The following is a 6,120-nucleotide window of genomic DNA, read 5'->3' on the forward strand; positions in this document are numbered from 1 at the left end:
GCTCTCTGGTGCCACCTTGCTGGGCGGAGGGGCTGCTCTGAGAGGGCACCCTGGAGGGGAGCCAGGGACCCCGCGTGTGCGGCCACAGACCCCAGCTCTGCAAACATCAGAGCCAAGAGGGCGGGCCTTGGTTCCTGCTTTGACTTCTCTGCCAAAAATAAAACAATAAAGCCCCTGAGGCCTTTTATAAGCTTGTTTTGAAAAATGTAGGCATGTCTTTTATTTCCTGGCAGCTCTCTGGGTAATCAGGGTTCCTCCCACAAGCACAGTTGGGGCCGGAGTTCTGCTTGAAGGGCAGTGAGTGGGCAGGGCTCCTGGGGCCCACGGGCAAGGTCAGTCTGAGCCCTGGAGCCCAGAGCCTGGTGTACACCAGCCCGGGGAGAAGGAAGGCAGGCTCGCGGCTGGCACCCATGTCCTGGGGGAACAGCACTTGGGGCTGTAGGAAGATTGGGAGGGGAGGGCACTACCACCAGGGGCAGCCAGGGCCAACTTCCTGGGGGAGGAGTATCTGAGGGGGGGCCAGTGCCCAGTTGGCTGCGGGGTTGGGGTGGGGGTGAGCGTCGGGGGTGAAGGAGAAATTCCCAAGGGTGGGAAAGAGAAGCTGGTGTTGGGGGACCAGCCCTTCCTTCCCTTCCAGGCCAAGCCCTGCTGGGCTGTGGGCCCTGGGCTGCACTTCCTGCTGTCTGCTGTCCAGGGCCTCCCTGTGGCCACACCCTGGTCTGCAGGGCCTCATGGCACTGCCTTCTCTGAGTCCAGCCCTCTGAACCCCTCCAATACCTGTCCCTTCCATATCCTCCTGCTGTCCCCCCTCTCTTCCCTTTCCCATGTACACCTGGCCAGTTCGTGCCTCCCCCTCCCTGGCAAAGCCACCTTTTTGCCTCACCTCTGGTACACCTCAGCCAGGTGCCCCTCTAGGGCCAGAGCCCAACGCCACAGAGGCCCCTGGACATGCTCGCCTGTGGGCAGCAGTCCCTCATCACCTGGGCCCCAATACCCTCCTTCTACACCCATCACCAGCCTGAGCCCAGACACAAACGCCCACTGTGGGCCTGATACGCCCCTGCTTCCCACACACACCTAGGCCTCTCACTTCTTGGGACAGTGGCTGCTCCCCTGGGACTCAGCCCCATTCCAGGTCCCATCCCCAGCAAGCGTCCAAGGTGGCCTATGCCTGATGCCCCCTCAGGCTTGTGCAGGTGGTAGAATGTGTTCAAGTGCCAGGGGTGGTGTCTGGCCCTGGACAAGCCCTGAACCGACTGGAGGACAGTGGGCCCTGGCTGCCTGCTGTGTGCAGGGTTTGGGGTCGGGGTCCATGCCTGGACACTGTCCTGTTCTCCCTCCTCCCACCCTGGCCTCCCTGCAGAGCTCAGTGTGGGAAGCAGTGCTTCAGGTGGCAGTTAACAAATCACTTGCCTCACTGAGGGGGAACCCCTGTGGGGAGGTGGGGGGGAGGGTGAAACCAGTGGGGCGGCCCCACCCAGCCGCCTGCTCACAGACCCATGGGAGAAACATCCCCGGGGGCCAACTCTTCCAGCTTCTTCTGTTCTTGGGCCTGCTCGCTGCCCCCACCCCTATCATCAGTCTGACTACAAGGATGGCCTGGAAGCCAGGGGCCACAAGGAGCACCTGTGGCCGGGGCCCTTGGGGGGCAGCTCGTCCCAGCCAGCCCTGCACTAGTACAAGGGAGGCAGTGGAGACTTGAGCTTGCAGGGTTAGGGGTGCCCGGGGCACCGTGAGCTGGATGGCAGGCCGGTGGGTGCCCTCAGGAGGAGCAGCGCCTCTCAGGTGGGGCCCTGGACAGGCACCAGGAACCTGATTAAAGGCTGATTCTGGGGCCCTTGCATGCTGGGGAGGGTCCAGGGCTCTGCATTTCTCTCCTGCTCCCAGGTGACCCGGCAGTGTCCCACACTAGGATCTGCTCTGGCCAGGTGCCTAGTCCTGGACCATGTAGGAGCTGAGTGAGTGGTGGCCTCCTGGTTGACCCAGGCCAGATGAGGTGACTCCTTCACCCAGGAGAGAAGGGTGCAGACGAGGATGCCCTCTGGGTGACAGGCAGCAGGGAGATGCTGTGAGAAGCACATTCCCTCTGACCCACTAGGAAAGGAAAGCAGAGAGCGGGAGACTTGCATAAGGACACACAGGGGGTCATGTACCGGCGACATCAGTTCATGGGAGATCCTGAAACCACCCACAGTCAACAACTCATTGGTTAAAACGACATGGTGCAGCGACTGGATGAAATATCATACTGTCACCAAAAAGCATGCTCTTACACACTCAAGGCATGGGGAAATGCTCACATATGTGCAACATAAACTTGTATGAAAGGGCGAGTTTGTTTTGTAGAACCCTAACGGTGCTTGAAACAAACCAGGGAGTTTGGATGCAGGATCACGGTTCTGTCATCCCATGTCAGAAGATGGGTGACTCGCACTGACTGAGGCCACCAGGAGCCAGCACTCTCCTGGAAGCGGGGACAGCGCAGGGAACAAAGCAGGAAACAGTGACTTCAACTCTCAGAGTGACACGCTGCTGCCACCACATCTTGCCCCCTAGGCTCAGCCTGGCCTCAGGCAGGACTTCAGGATGCTACATGGATGAATGCATTAGTGAAGAAGTCCATGGGGAGTGAACACACCAGGTTTCCATGCGAGTTGCCTGGGAAGACAGTCTGGCAAGCTGGTCACTTCTAGCTAAGAAGTTCTGGCTTCACAGAGTCCCCAAGAGATAAGGAGTGGGGACACCCGAGTCATCCCCAGCTGCCAGGCTTGCTGCCCAGTGAGGTGCACAGGGTCAGACCATCCAGCCTAAAGACCAGGGGCAGGTAAGGGCAGGAAATAGAGGCAGGGGAGAGGCCCATTTGGCTTCCTTGGCTGTCCTGTAAACAGGCTTGAGGGGCAGGGCCAGCAGCTGGAGGCCAGTGAGTGGGGATGGTGGCCTGGCCCAGGGACTTGACTGCAGGTGCTGGGAAGTGGACGTGTTTCCAAGGCAGAGCTGCCAGGCCCAGCTGCTGACAACGTGGGGACAAGGAAGGGAGGGAGGCCCTGAGGAGGCTCCGGGGGCTGCCTGCACGCTCTGGGCAGTGGGCCGGAGGAAGCAGGGCTTCGGGCTGGGCCCTGCTAGTTTGGGCTGGAGTGGTTAGGAAGCACTTGGACATGAGAGTTGGGGGCCCTGGATCTGCCTTCTTCGCCTGAGTTTCCTCATCTGTACAGAGGATGACCGTCCTGCTTGTCCTCTCACAGGCTGCCAGGGAGGAGGTCTGGGCAGGGGGGCCAGTGCCAGCTCGACCCCGACTCCAGCTCTATTCCACCCTTGCATCTCCTTTCTTCTGCTGCCCCTCCCCAGGCACAGCAGGAAGGGAGCACCCATGAGGGCGCCCACAGCAGGAAGAGGGGCAGCTCCTGGGCCACCCTGGAGCCGGCTGGGCTCTTACGGGTTTGCTCAGTGGGTTCAGAAGAAGCAGGACTCTACCACCAGGCCTTCCTGCATCTCACCAGGCTGTCCCTGGGGGTCAGGGCAGGTTTTGTAGATGGCTTGGAACTGGTGGCCAGAACAGCTGTGACAGTGATGGTTGGACATGTGTCACGGGCATACTCAGATGGGGCACTCTACTGCATAGAGAGGAAACTGAGGCTTTGGGAGGAAATGACTAGCCATGGCGGCCCTGATCTGGGGAAGGCAGGATGGGGACAGTATGTTCAGGGTGGGCATGCAGCCTCCCTCGGTCAAATTCGTTGTTAGTACCGCACCTTCCCTCTGGGCACACTGTCCACCTCAGCTCCCACTCAGCTCTGCATGCTGGGACTGGCTCCAAGGTGTTCCAAAAGACAAGGAGGGTCAGAGGGGTCAGAGCAGCATGGGTGAGAGGCCAGCAGGGGTTGGAGGAGGCCCTGGGGTGACAGGTGGAAGGGACCCTAAGGGGCACACCTTGTCTACCACTCCAACAGCTCAGTCTTGGAGACACGACTGTCAGACCCTGCACCCCCTTCCTGGCCTCTGCAACCTTGTAACATACTTGTGGGCCCTTCACAGGGTGGGGCACCTTCACAGGAGTTAACCACCTGGCAAACCCTTCACCCAATGAGGGAACAGAAGCCGAGTGGTGACATGCTACCTGAAGCCACTAGTTGCAGTTCCTGGTGACAAATAAACCGGGATCTTCCTTTGCATTTCCATAACCCCACCCGGGGGGCGGGGCTGCACCTGGGACTTCTGCAGAATCGCTGCCTCTCACTTCCCATGCCACCCCGAGTGGACGCTCCACCTTGGCCAGGCCCGTAGGCCATGGCACAGCTGCCATCTATACTCACAAACCATGTCCCTCAGCAGGCTGCTGCAGCTCCAACCTGCTAGCAGCACTGGCTGGTGTAGGACCTTAGCAATAGAATGACTCTCCATGATTTTCAGAGCCTCACGACTTAGCACATGCAGCTGCTATGACGTGAGAAGAAGCCTAATGCTGGGTGCCTTCTGGAAAGTGGGCCCCCAAGTATCACAGGACTGAATCCTTACTAGGGTGTAGCCTGTGTCCTGATTCTATGGAGACTCAGAAAGCATTGATCTCCAAGCAGCGTCACTGCTAACTTCACACTTTGTGACAAGTGGGCCCTGTCAGAGGGCTGACGCACCCATCCATCCATCCCTCCAGCCACTCAACAAGCCTGCTCTTTGCCAAACAATAGGCTGGGGACTAAGGGGACAGAGGCTGGGGAGGGGGAGGGAGAACTGGCCTATAGAGGGTTCTCACTCGGCTGGTCACAGGGGACTGGGCTCAGGGCTGGCCCAGGTGTGCTCTGCTGGACAAGGGTTGGATCCAGGGACATGCAGGAAAGTGTCTTCTGGACCTGAGTGGGTGTGGGGGCCATCTGGTCGGACCCACTTGCTTTAGAACAAATACCATCCCTTCCCTCCTTTGGCTGCGATTCTAAGGCCTCCCTGCCCGCCGGTCCGTTCCCTCCCTGAAACAGAGCCCGTCGTTATTTCAGGCAAGGTGCTCTGGGCATTGCCCCTCAAGAACTCCATTCTTTCCTACAGAGTGAAGAGAAGGTGAAGGGGCTCACTATGTCCACATGGGCAAGTGTTTTTCAAATAACATCTCTGTTTGAGGAAGAAGCTCTTATGAAGATCTATGTTTTGCTAGCAGCCAGAATGTTGGTTTCTGATGAAACCATTTGTTTTGCTAGCAGATCTGTCCACTTCAGCGCCCTCTCCCCCGTTGTTTTGGCAAGGGTCGATGTTTTTAGTGGGGCTGGTCAGAGGGTGGACTGTTTTCATAATATTTTCACCTGTGACTGTGGGTGGGAAAGTTGAGCCTGGCCAGTTCCTAAGGGCCATGTTGATGCAGTGTTGTGTAAGATGGTGCCAACATGAGTTTTCCCAGTTCTAAGATGTATGGGGCTCCTCGGCTCCCGGAGACCCTGAGCACAGCTCTGCCCTGCTCACTCCACATTCTGAAGTCAGTCCTGGCTCCAGGTCCAAATCCTGGTCCAGAGGGACTTCCAGCGGGTGCTTCTACAGAGCAATGGCTGCCTCCTGCCCCCAACGCGAGGAGGCCTTTCTGCACGGGCTTGGGAAAGGCAGCTGCCCAGCGGTGGGGTGGCCAAGTGGTGGAGGGAGCCGATGATGTTGGCGAGGGGGTGGCAGAGGCCACATGAACAGTGGCGGGTAAGAAGGACAGCAGTGCCAAAGCTGTGGATGGTGATGGAGGCGGTGTTGGAGATGGTGGGGATGATGGAGCAGGTGACAATGCTGATGGGGGAGATGGCAGCGCTGGGGGTGGTGCTGATACTGGGCTGATGGGGGAATGGGAGGTGGTGGTGGTGATGGTGGTGGGAATGGCAGAGGTTGTGTTCCGGGCATTGGTGTTGGAGGTGACAGTGCATCGGGCTGCCCAGCCCCTTTCTAGCCCAGATTCAGGGCGGTGCGCTGTGGCCCACCCACAGAAAGTGCACGATGCAGTGAGGAGAGGCACAGCATTTCTTTCCCGAAGGGGCCAGGATCCCGCCCTGGGAGCGGTGGAGACAGAACTGGCCCATGCATGCTGTCTCTGAGAATCAGGACCGGGCCAGCACTCCCCCCACCAAGCTGGGACCAGGCACCGGCAGACCCTCAGTGCACGCT

This window comes from Myotis brandtii, unplaced genomic scaffold (genome assembly GCF_000412655.1).
Source record: "Myotis brandtii unplaced genomic scaffold, ASM41265v1 scaffold112, whole genome shotgun sequence".
In the NCBI taxonomy this organism is placed as follows: Eukaryota; Metazoa; Chordata; class Mammalia; order Chiroptera; family Vespertilionidae; genus Myotis; species Myotis brandtii.